This window comes from Crocodylus siamensis, chromosome 9 (assembly GCF_052110815.1).
Source record: "Crocodylus siamensis isolate JL-2025a chromosome 9, ASM5211081v1, whole genome shotgun sequence".
NCBI lineage: Eukaryota > Metazoa > Chordata > Crocodylia > Crocodylidae > Crocodylus > Crocodylus siamensis.
Window position 1 is genome coordinate 29698181 of NC_143403.1, and position 13334 is coordinate 29711514.

Genomic DNA, 13334 nt, shown 5'->3' on the forward strand with positions numbered 1-13334 from the left:
GGGAATTTACACGATAATTTGTGGCTACATGATTATGTTAAGATTATCTTATAAAAAGATCTAGGACAGTTGTTTGTGAAACCCTAGGGGCACATACCAACCTCCTTAGCTATCCAACCAACTGCTTTGCTCCAGTGTTAAAAAGAGTGGGCCTTCAGAAGTGGTTTGATCTTCCTCTGGAAGGTTAAAGGTCAAATGACTCATAAATGAAGAAAGAGTGATTTAATCCTATGAACCTGTGCTGGTATTGTAAAACAATATTCACCAGTGATGGTACACTGTTGTATAAATGACAAACTGTGCAGTAATGGAAGTTGTTATTACATCACTGAAATCCTCACCTGCACTACATTTATGACTCCATAAACATAGGTTTATTTAACAGCTGTGGGAACACCTATGGCCATTTTGTGCTAAAGGTCAATAGTCCTAAATTTCAGTTTGCACATTAGTCTTCATGGTTGAGGTTCATAAAATGTGATGACTAGCATTAAGTGATAAGAACGTAGCAAAAGTGATGGGGGAGGAAACACGTGCAAATGAAACTGTTTGTGCTGTATCTTGGCTATTTCAAGTGCTTAGCTATGTATTTGTTTGCTGAATTATACTCTGAAAACAGATTTATTTATAACATGGTCAGGTGGTCAAAATTCTTGCCTGCTTGCAAGTAGGTTACATGGTTATAATTGATGGCAAAGTAAGTTCAGTTTCGAATCAGGATATTATTAATCGGACACAGTCCATTTCAAACCTAGTCAATTTCAGAACATGAGTTAATGGTAGTTTTATATACAACACCTGCTCCTGAGCTGCCTTGCCAAGTTCTGTGGTTTTACAAACATTTTCCTATTCTGTGAAATATTTGCCTTCACAGTTGCTGTGTGAAAGGCCTTCACTAATAATAGAGCAACTGACTGACGGAACAGGAGAAACTGAAGTAAGTGTGTTGTCAAATGCGAATGTAAAACAAAGGAAAATAAAGCCCCAAACAAAACCAGAAAAAAGAAGCCCCTTTCCACGCCCCCAAGAGAAATTGTTTATATCAACATAAATACATTTCAAATAGAAGTGTGGCTTTAGGCTGATGGTGCGCCTTTGAGTAAATCCTGCAAAAGGACACTGGGCAGCTATCTGTATAAAAGTTTGTTTTATAATAATTTTTTCAGGTGTTGGCACTTGAGGAATTTTGAATGGAATCAGTATTCGAGGATTAAGTTGCATCTGCATAACAGCAGAGCTCTGTTTCTGCACCACATTGTTTAATGTTCTCTTGTTTTGGCACTGTTAAATTAATGCTCTACATGAGTATCACAGTGTTGTTTTACATTCTCCACCCATGTTATTGCTTCAGGTGTTGCACTGTTGCTCAGTGAATGTTAGTAGATTTTTAACAAATTTGCAACAACAATCTGGGCTACTGAAGGGATTATAACTAAACCAATAAACAATTATTGTCTGCTTTCTTCACATGATGAAGACTCATCATCTGATCCAGTCTGACTGAAGTTTTTATGTTGGGAAAGATCACTGAGCTTACTTACATTTTAGAAACTCAATTGTTCTATTTGATTTATAAATAATTGTTATTCAGAGATCAAGCAAAGATAATTACTGTTTTCTTAGACTTTTGGAACACAGATGAAATGATAAACGAAAAGATGTGAAGCAATAATGAAGCTGCTCTTAAGCAATGTCAAACATACCTTTCTTGTTTAACATCATTTTGTATCTCTATCGGTAATCTCACCAATGGTCATATAATTAACTATGTTAATAATGCGTCCTTAGTCTTTTTATTACTGTTATTACTGTGAACCTATTTAAGAGCAATACACTGTAATTAGCAAGTAATTTGATGATTTTGCCATATGGAAATGTGAGATTGAGCATGTTGATTCAGCTACACTTGCCATAGTCTTTTATCTGAATATTATATCAGTGTCTCCCTGAATGAGTGAAGTGGCCTGTTACAAATGTACATTGAAAACTGAACTGGTGACCCTAAACTCAGCAGTAAAGTGAGATTTCTTCTACATCTACACTAGCAGCAATTGGAAAGCTTGGAGCCTTCTTGATTTCTGCATAGTTCTGAAAGCCACTTTTCTTTGAAAGTATCTACCAGTGCAGTCATTCTCAAGGGGTGCCTTAAGATCCTCTTAAGGGTATAATGGTGTGCACACAATGTTAGCACTGGTAGACATGCAAACGTAATTCACAAGATAAACCCAGAGATTTCAAATAGAAATCTATAGCATTACAAACATTCTGACCTGTTGTGGTCTTTCTGAGTTCTTTGCTTTATTATTTTTCCACAGTCAATAAATGAGTGAAAACCAAGAGCTGGAATTTTCTGATAGGTGCCTTGATAGGAATGAGGGGTAGCTTGAGTCTAAAAAGGTTGAGAATCACTGTACTAGTGGCAGGAAGACTGTAGTGTGTACCTGATTGTGTCAAAGAAGTGTGTGTGTGTGTGAATGCGCACACGCATATGCATGTACAGGAAGGCGGGGGAGAGGGGGTTTGGGTATTACTGATAAAAATAACTGGCAATAAAGACTGGATTAGGTGAGTGCCTCAGGGCAACCCATTATCAAGGATAATTTTGGCCATGGTAAATGGGTGAAGTGATTGGTGGGTTTTAAATAGGAAAAGAAATGCAAGTTCCGATTATTTATGAAGTGAATGTTGTTATGAAATACTATTAACTTTGTTTTATTATTTTGTGTTGTAACCATTCCTGTCCTTAGAGACTCAAATTCCATCACCTTTAAGACTCTACAGTTTATCCATTTACTACTCTGGCAGTTCTTTTAATGTTAGCATTTAGCAATCAGTACCATCTCACGTCACATTATTAGAATGGATGGTGCACAGAGTAACTGGTGTCCCTCCACTGACAAAGTTTGGTTTACAGTGACATCCACTTTCTGCACAGATGAATGGTGTGTAGAACTGGCAATTCACACTTGTAGAGCCCTGATGTTTTTATCATCAGTGATCCATTAACTATAAGTGTCTTCAGTCTTTTTTGATTTTGTTTTTATTAAAAATAAAGGAAACTAATATACACGTATGTGTTAAAGAAATATTAAAGACCAGGGCTTCTGTCTGAAATGGTCTTACTCTCTAGTTCTTCCCATTGTTGTTCCTTGGTGCAGCACAGAAACAGAACAAAACATGTCCTGATCTCAGACAACTGATATCAGGACATTGGCACTTTGGGAAGAGCCTATTTTTGCAACATACTGCAGGCTCCTAAACTCCTCAAATTGAAGAAGGATGTGGTCTTAGATCACTGGAATGATTTTTGCCCAGCTCTTAAAATAGCATTTAAAATGGGGAATTTCGCAACCAGACACGAAAGCTTGTTTGCGGTGACTCTAATAATGCTGACAAGTAATCTTAACCTAGTTAAAAGAAAAAGTAGCTTTAAATACATTGTAATCAATCACATACAAGTATAAAAGCAGTAGGCAAAAATCAGGTTTGGAGGGGCTGCTAATATTCAGAAAGAGAAAATATTTTTGCCACGTTTTATAAATACTATCTGGCATTTACACCATGGAGTCTAAACCTGCATAATCCCTTCACTACCTGATCACCAAAAAAATACTTGCAAAAACTCTATCTACACAAAGTTAAAGGGATCTGACACTTAGTAAGTGTCTCTGAATTATCTAGCAAGGCACACCTCAGTTGAGCTGTGCAAATACAGCAGGAAAAAGGGTTCTGGTGAAACCAGTATTTACACACTATCTCAGTGTTGGAAGTAATTAATCTTCAACTGTATGAGCCTTTGTGATGTAAAGCAAGTGCTGACACTTTTGTGTAAACATGAAGATTAGCATATTTACAAACTGGTAGATGTTACTTTGATCAGTTGATTCTTGCACTGAAAAGGCATGCTGGTTTGCTCTTCATGTGACAAAGACGTCTAATCCTTTTACACTACTCTCAGATCCATATTTAGAATTTCGACTTGTATTTTCTAGATCCACTTGAGCTTAGCATTTAGTTTGTTTAGCAGTGTTCATCCACTCTTTACACTCACTGGTGACTCTGACCAGTTTGTTTTTTTTGCAAAGTATGTAGTAAAATTCCAAAGTACCAAATGACCTGGCTGAAAACCCTTAACTCCTGTAGATTTAATTACTAAGGCAAATTGGAACCATTTGCGGTCAGGGTTTTTTTTTTCCTTTTTGATGACCTATATAAAGATTTTCACTGTTTCCCTTCTTGCTATTAAGTGGCTTGAGGAAAGAGTAGGAAAATTAGGCAGCATACCCACATGCTACTTCTAATATTTTACAAAGATTACAATTTTCCTATACAGTTTCCTTCACTGGGAAAACTTTAAAAGTGGCACCTCTTGAGTCTCAGAATTCTGTCTTAAAATTATTACCAAACTTTACACATCTAATTTTTAATGCAAATTATACCCTGCAGAGGCAAACCACCCTAGAAAGTGTGTGGTGTCAGGCAATTGTGTTGTAACAAGATAATGACCTGCTCAGGTTATAACAGGCTGGGTCATATCTGTTTAGGGCTGCACTATGTTATGATGTTGTTAGTGCAATCCTGTAGCTTTTTACTCCTGTGAGTAAACCCAATGATGTCAATGAGACTCGTGTGCTTCCTTAAATTATTCAAACCTCCTGTAAGATTTAAATAAAGTTTTCTTGACATGGTAGATTTTCAGTGTAGCTGGGCCCCAAACAGCTTGGGAGAGAGAGAGAGAGGAGAGCGAGAAACTGTACAGACATGGGGAGCAGTGTGCATCATCTTCCTTAGTTTGCATGTTTATTTTGTAATAATCTGAACACTCAGGACAAGTTCTCTCATTCTACCTGTGCTGCACTGAGTCTGTGTCTTTTCAGTTACCCTCCTCTTCTTTGCTCCTTCTATCCTGCTTTCCTGTTTAGTCATTCCTGTTACCTTCTCCGAAGAGAGGCTACTCTTCTTGTCTCCAGCGGCCACTGAAGGGGTGGCTTTGCAGCAAACCAAATGCTATTCCTACACTAGCTCCTATCCCTACACTGAAACCTCAGACTTGAGTTTACTAGTACTTTCATCCTGGCGCCCTCACTTATCTGGAGTTATAAGCTTTCTCTTGATACTGGTAAGGACAAGATACATAAAGGTAAACCACTTGTGGTGATAGTCCTCCAGTGTTTTCGCACAAACAAGGCCTTCAACATTTCATTGGGAAAGAATTCAATCAGCTTAGCTTACTGCAGCACAGAAGGTATGGATCATCTCTCCAAAGTTCTTGTGAGATGCACACAACACTCGAGGAATTCTTCAGGGAAGCCAAATATCTACAGTGATGCAACTCCCCACACCTACTTCCCTCTGGCACAGGAAAAACACTCATACTTCCTGCTGGGCTTGTCTCAGCTTCTACTCTCAAAGTGTGGGCACCAGAACACAATGTGCTTCTTGCCTTTATCCCCCAACAGGACCTGTCTTGCTGCTTTCTGGCCTGTGGATAGCATCAAAAAGTAGCAGCAAAGGTAGATGCTGGTCATGGTGGGAGGAGGTTTGGGAAAATAAAAAGGCGAAGACAGGATAGTTTGAAATGATCTCAATTATGACGTTCCAATTCCCTTTGCCACCCAGCAGACGGACACCATCCCATCTCCCTGCTTCAGTGACCCAAGATGAGGCTCTTAATCCTCTTTATACATTAGTCAAAGCCAGGTATTATCCATCTGAACATTAACTTGTTTCTGGCTGATTTCAGTTCTAGTTCCAGAACTGTTAAAAACTGTTTTCTTGTTCCACAGACTAAAATAAAAAAAAACATTCTGATGTGCATTAAGATGAAACCAAAACCTTGTGAAGTTGTTCATGAAGAGATGAGCCAAAATAAGCAGGGCCTTGCTTTTGAGATGGGAGACCCTGTCTAGATCTAGAGGCAAGAAGGATAGAGATTTGAACTAGAGAGTGCCAGGAAAGTGCTGTGACTACCAACCTATCAGCAGTTCTGGGGTTTGTAAATCTCTCTTAGACTTGACTAGTAAATCCATTCTGGAGCAGAGAAGTTTTATGAAAACAAGTACATGCTATTTCACGCACATGTGCGCAGGCACACACACATTCTTAGTTTCATCAAACCAGCTGAATGTTTATCAAAAAACAAAAACAACCCCCCCCCCCCAAAAAACCCAAAAAACCTTCTAAAACCTTTCTAATGTCCCATAACTTATTAAGTCATAGATGTATGCGGGATGGGATCGTAAAGGATATCCCAGTACTGCACTTTACAAGTCATCCATTCTTGAACAGCTCCCCCCTGCCTACTGCCCAGAGCTAAAGATTCGAAGCATTACCCTGTTAATTAATACAAGTGGCATAATTAATAATTGCCTTGTATATCACATGCATTTTTTGTGAGTAGGCAATGGCCCAGGTGCTCCATGCAAGTGTGTATCTCCTAAAATATTACATGCAGTTGCCTGTAGTTACACAAAGTAATAAAGAATGTTCAGTGTGGCTTGTTTCTTGCCTATTTCTAGAATATAAACAATGGCAACAAGGTCTATATTACGATTTCTTGTTAAGCAAATGAAGTATTCTCAAAAGAAACCGCTACCCTTTTTCTTGCATAACTCACAGAATCTCACATGAACATCAGATATGTTCCTGATTAAAACTCCCAAGGATCAAAAAGAAAGCTTGATGCCTCAGTTCATGACTCGATTAGCCTAAATAGAACAACTTGTCTGTAAGCAAAAGTACATTATTTTAATGATATTATCCTATCCGAGAAGAAAAACAGCAAATACTTTATCTTTTAGGATTAAATCTATTTTATTTTGTGATTGTTATAAAAAAATGTATTAGGTGAAATCCTAGCCTCAAATAGAAATTTTGCCACAGGCTGCATTATGCCCAGATTGTCACTCTTCGTATCTCTTAAGATTAGCTATGCGGGGGAAGGGAGAAAAGCATAATAACATAGAATTTTGGAATCCCACAGCACATCCTATTGTTACTCATTTCATATTAGCTAAAGAGGAGGTTTAGCCATTTCTTGAGGATAGAGGTTTTGGTGGTTTGTTTGTGGGGGATTTTTTTTTTTTGGTTTTCTTGCTCCTGTGGCTTATTTTTCTTGGTTTATAATCTTTACAGGTGTTTTACTAGTTTTCTAAGGTGCTGGAAGACCTTGATAGAGCAAACCAGTTTTATATGTATGTAGTTATTACATAAAAAGTATTGGTTTGCCAGTTTTACTACTAATGTAATTATTCATGGTTGGATTTTTTTCTTCTGATTTCAGTAGGAACTGTGAGTGCTCAATAGCTCTAAAACCAGACACCTCAAAGCAGTGATATGGGCTCTTCTACTATAAACCATTAGGCCCATATGCAACCAAGTTGCTCTATTAACTTCAGCTTGACTATCCTGTGCATAAAGGTAAGTGTGGATAGATTTGCAGGTTTAGGGCCAGTAGAAGAACTGGAACTAGAACCTTGTCTCTCTTCACTGTATCACATTGCCCTCTGGTCATGAAGTGTAGGATCAGGCCCCTTGAACTGATTCCTGAATACTGACCAAATGGATTGTGCATGAGGAAGCTGCTAGAAGTTAGGGAAATAGAAAGGGAATGTCAGTCTTGAATCTCCAGAGCTGTACTCTATGTCCACCGGAGATTTATGTTTGACAGTGCATAGAGAATATAGATACTCTTAACCCAAGGGTTTCTTAGCTTTTTTGGTCGCTGTGGCATAGTAGGAAGGGCTCAGTCCTTTCTGATATACTGTGGGCTTTTTGGCTAACATTTTTATTGTCATAATTAGATAGAAAACTTCATTTCCAAACAAAAGTCTTTTTTTTTTTTTCAAAGAAAATGTTGGAAGTTAAATTCATCTTGCACTAAAACATTTTCAATTAACTTTAGGATGCACATATGCTCTTTGGTTATTATATCAGTGTTGTTTGGCCTTAAAATGGCACCTTCTGAATAAATCTGTCTACATATTATTTATGTACTCCATTAGGATTTGGTGCTGATAGGACAGATGGATCTGGTCTTTCAAGAGTTGCCTTAACTTTATCAGTCCATTTACATGTGGTCATATTTCTCCCGCTGGGTGCTTTAAGAACTTTAGTACATGGAACACAAATTTAGGCCTATGTTTGTTTTTATTGGTGGAACTTCTTTCCTTTCTTCAACATTCTCAAATGTTCCCTGGTTTAAGTAGAGTTATCTAAGGTAATCCACTCCTGCCCTTACCAGGGATATTCCACTTTGTTCATAAGCACATAACATAACTCTAGTCCCCAGTGATTTCATTGTGAAATTAAAACCCAGAGACTCATCCAGATGTCTTAGAAGATAAGGGCAGTCCTAATCCCTGTGTCACAGAGGACTTGAGGAGCAGGAATTCACCTATACATCATCACATCGTTATTAGCTTGGACCTTGGCAAGCCCAACACAAACATTTTCCACAGGGCTTGCATTCAGGCTTGGCAGTGTTAAGAAAATACCCTCTAGCAATGTGTTATTTTAGGATGAAACAAAAGTAGACATGAATGGCAATAGAAACAGAGAAGTATTGTTTTTATTTTCCATGTGAACCTATAACTAGTCTTAAATGAAAATCCAACTAACTTAGATGTAAATGCCACTGCATTCAAATGAGCTATCAAATATCAGCACACTTATTTTGTGTTGGAATACCGATGCTTGTCTTAAGCATTGTGATGCACGATGGGAAGGGCAATTTAGATAGGAGAAACTGAAAGCTTTATCTGATTAAAACTGATATGCTGATTGATTTTGACAGAGAGAAATCACTTGCATTTCCAAAACAGAGGGAACAAAACCATTGTGTATCTGTCACTAATATAAGCCAAGGTACTGACACTAGAAACAAAACATGGTCCAGTGACAGGCAGAGGCTAATTCTGTTCTCATTCCTCTAGCTTACCTGCCTTCAGAAATACTGTACACTGTAGGCCTTCAAGAAATGAGAAGTCAGCTTGAAAATGCTGTCATGAAGCTTATGTTAAACAGTCCTTAGGACAGGGACTAGAATCTGTGTCTCTCCCCCTGCATCCAAAATAAGTACCTTAACCCTTACAGTAGAGATCCCAGGCTGCTGTTGCACCAGCAAGTTGAAAGTATCTGCCTGGAGCTGGGGCTAACAATCTGTTGATTGTAAGTCCTGGGGCTGGTCCTGTCACATGTTCTGTTTAAGTTTCTATACCAAACAGCCATCAAATATTCTGCATTATATGTACAACATTTTAATGGCAGGTTTGCAATTTTATGGCTTATTCAATTGGGTACACATATAGATCCTTGCCATTTATGCTGTGATTAACACATTAATCATAAATGTAATGTGTTTAGGGGAAGCTGTGTCCCTTCCTCCCAAAATTAATAAAATAGGTAGGCCATATTAAATGAACCATGACAGAAAAGGCTTGCCTAGTAGTTAAAGCATTAAACTCTGATGTTCTGCTTTCAGCTGCTAGCTCTGTTACCCCTCCCATATGACTGTAGGTAGGTTCTGTGTAGGGTAAAATTTATCTTTCGCACCAAAACATACACCACTGGGTTCACCCATAAGAGGATTGGCATTTAAACCTTTTGCTTGCCCTCTGCATGGGGGCAAACTTCACTCTGATAGTCTCTGTACATCTCAATGTCTCATCTATGCAATAGGAGAATTGTAAAGATAAATACAGTTTATTAAAAATGCCAAAACAGAAAATAAACCCCCCAAAACCTCGAATATGCAAACCAAAACAATTATGTATCTATATACTTATGTTCTGGACTTTTTAAGATTGAGCAGCTGGGCCAGAAATTTCTTGGGAAACAGAATAAGCTTTCTAATAGATTTGGATGCATCTTGCTTCTGGAGACTTATGCTATCAGAACCATTTTGCTTAGCAAAAAGCAAAGATCCATGCTTAAAGCCTCTTTTTGTCTAATTCAGTGGAAAAGCAGTTCAGGACCAGTTTATCTATATGAAAAATATGACCCCTGTATCCTATCAAGGTCAGTGAGCCTGCTTAGTAAGTGCTGGTCACTGCTTTAGGTGAGTTTTGATTTACATGCCTGGATTCCATGCTTTCAGAAAAGAGATTGTGGCTAACCTTTACAGTTTAGCCAGTACCTGTCCTTTCCCACTGAGGTACTGGCTTCTCTCAAGAGCATCCATTATATTCAGTGCATAAGTCTGTTAAGTTGAATGTAGAGACACACAGAGACATTTTTGTACAAAGGTGAATTTTCAGATTCTTGCCCCACATTTTCAGAAGAATCCCATTGTGAGGTTTTCTTAAAAATATGTTTTGTATAACAAAGAGAAATTTAGTAGATAACCATTGTATAGAAAGGGACTTAAACATCCCAAAACCATACTATCTAGGTGTATCTCAGTTTCAGGTACATAGATTTCATAGATTTTTAGAGTCAGAAAGGGCCTCAGTAAATCATTCAGTCTGGTAGATCATTGAGTTTGACCCCCTGCCCTGGGCAGAAAGAATGCAGGGGTCAGATGACCCCAGCTAGGTGCTTGTCTAGTCTCCTCTTAAAGACCTCCAAGGTAGGGGAGAGTACCACTTCCCTTGAAAGCCCATTCCAGATTTTGGTAACCCCCTGCCGCTGAATTTGCACAGGCTTCTTCACCTCCAGGGGTGGGGCCCTGCACAGGATTTGCCCCGGGCCCCACATCCTGGTGGTCATCTCTGTCTAGACTCTCGCAAGGTTATTCACATCCCCCTTGAATTGCAGTGCCCAGAAGTGGATGCAGTACTTCAGCTGCAGTCTTACCAATGCTGCATAGAGGGGAAGTATCACCTCCTTAGGCTTGTTCGTGATGCACCTGCTAATGCATGAAGGAGTGCAGTTGGTTTTACTTATGACTTTGTTACGTGGATGAATCATGTTCATTTTAGAGTTGACTATGAGTCCAAGATCACTTTCTGCTGCTGTGCTGCTTAGGAAGTCACCTCCCAGTCTGTAAGTGTGTTGGTGCTTCTTTCTCCCTAGATGCAGCACTTTGCACTTATCTTTGTTAAACTGCATCCTATTCTGCTCTGTCCACTTTCCCAATCTGTCCAAATCTGCCTGAATATGCTCCCTGCCCTCCAGTGTGTTTACTTTGCCCCATAATTTGGTGTCATCCATGAATTTGGACAGAGCGCTTTCCACAACCTCATCCAAGTCACTGATGAAGAAGACATTGAATATCACTGGTCCAAAGACTGAACCTTAGGGAACTCCACTGCCCACATTTTTCCAGGTCAAAAATGATCCGTCCACTACCACCCTCAGGGTGCATCCCATAATCCAATTCTCCACCCACCTGACTGTGTAATAATCTATGTCACAACCGCTTAATTTATTTGTAGGAATGGGATGCAACACTGTATCAAAGGCCTTTTTAAAATCCAAATAGTTGACATCTACCTCAGTTCCTGCATCTAAGCATTCTGTGACCTCTTCATAAAAAGAAATAAAGTTAGTTAGGCAGGATCTACCTGCCATGAAGCCATGCTGGCTGCCCTTCAGCATTATTTTTCCTACTGGACTCCCACAAATGTGATCCTTAATTTTTTCAAAGGTTTTCCCAAGGGTAGAGGTGAGGTTAACTGTCCTTTAATTACCTGGATCATCCTTTCTCCCCTTCTTGAAAATAGGTACCACATTGGCCCTTTTCCAGTCCTCTGGGACCCGTCCTGAGTGTCATGAGTGCTCAGACAACTGCTCCAGTGATTCTGCTATGACACCGGCCAATTCCTTCAGCACCCTTGGATGAAGATCAGCAGGGTCTGCTGACTTAAACACATCCAGCCCCTCCAAATGCCCCTTCACTAGGTCAGCGCTAACTGTTGGTGGGTTGGAGTCCCTCTTGTGCCTATCTATAGCCCCTTTGGGAGATATGTCTTTTTGTTGTCTTCAGTTTTTGTTGCCAGCCTGAGTTCCATTTCTGTATCTTTATAACACCCACATGAAGTAGGCATAGCAATTATACTCATTTTATAGATGGGGAATGGAGGCACTGATAGACTGAGTGACATGCCAAAGTCAAACAGGAACTTGGAGCAAGAAGAAAATTGAACTAAGATCTTTCAAGTTTTAGACTAATTCCCCAACCACTGGACCAGCTCTCCTTCTACCCAGCATGAAAGACAAAGAGGCAACCAGGAATGCCAGGAAGCCTTAAAATGATCTCCTTGGAACCAGGCATATGACTCTATGAACCATCACAAGAGCAGTAATGCATATAATTAAAATTAACTTACTGAGGATAATATAGTGCCCCTGGGTAATATTTGGGGCATGAGAGAGCAAGATGATGTGCACCTCCTCAGATGTTTTAGTCACACTCAGTTCCCACTGAAAATTTGCAGTAAATGCTCCTCTGTATTTTCAGGCATGCAGAAGTGTGGTTGTAGTATAACCTAGGGAGGTCGCTCATCTCATACATCCCCTAGTGGTAACCAGGCATCAACAATGAACTCTCGATTTCTCTCCTCACTGATGAAAACTACCCAGTAATAGAGAGAGGAAAGAGCTGAGAATACAGCACAGTAACATTGAAATGATGAGTGGAAAATCTCATCTTCTTACCTAATCTGGAATTCTAATGGAGGCATTAATGCGATATAGTACATGCTGTCCCTGACAGGATGGAGAAAAAGATACAAGACTGCCCCAAATGGCACCCAAAGCCTATTCCCTTAACCCCACCCCCCGCCATTAAATATAATAGGATTAAAATAGGATAAGTTTGAGCCAATTCATCTGTAATACTCATTTACTTCCTGAGACACTGGAAATCTCAGCAATTCAGTTTTCTGCCACTTTTCACTTCGCTGGTAGAAGCAGGATTTTCCTTGTGATGACTGCTGTTCTACTAACTAATTGCTGTAAATTGAGGCTTCTTAATTTGGCCCCTAGGACTCTTTAACTTCTTCAAATATTTATAAAACCTTTTAATGAAATTCACTACCTCATACTTCGTGCATGAAAGCTGAGAGCATACAGTTAAGGCTGTACACCTGTTACAAAGCTTAGTGTTGGGCATGACAAGTGTTGTTCACACAGTATATTAGAAATCTGTGAGGTATGTTTTTCTTAGCATTAATAAAAGCATCCCAGCTTCTTCCTTTGTTCCTTTACTCCATGATTAGGTACCCTTACATGTCTGCAACACAACTGTGACTTAAGCAGGTTCATCTCCTAAGCTCTACTTCAGTTTCCAAAATTGTCTTGTGAGAGAGAGGAAACCTACAGAACATGGGGAAGGAGCAGTTAAGCATATTTCTGTATGCCTAATATCTATTATCAGATAGGCTATTCAATCA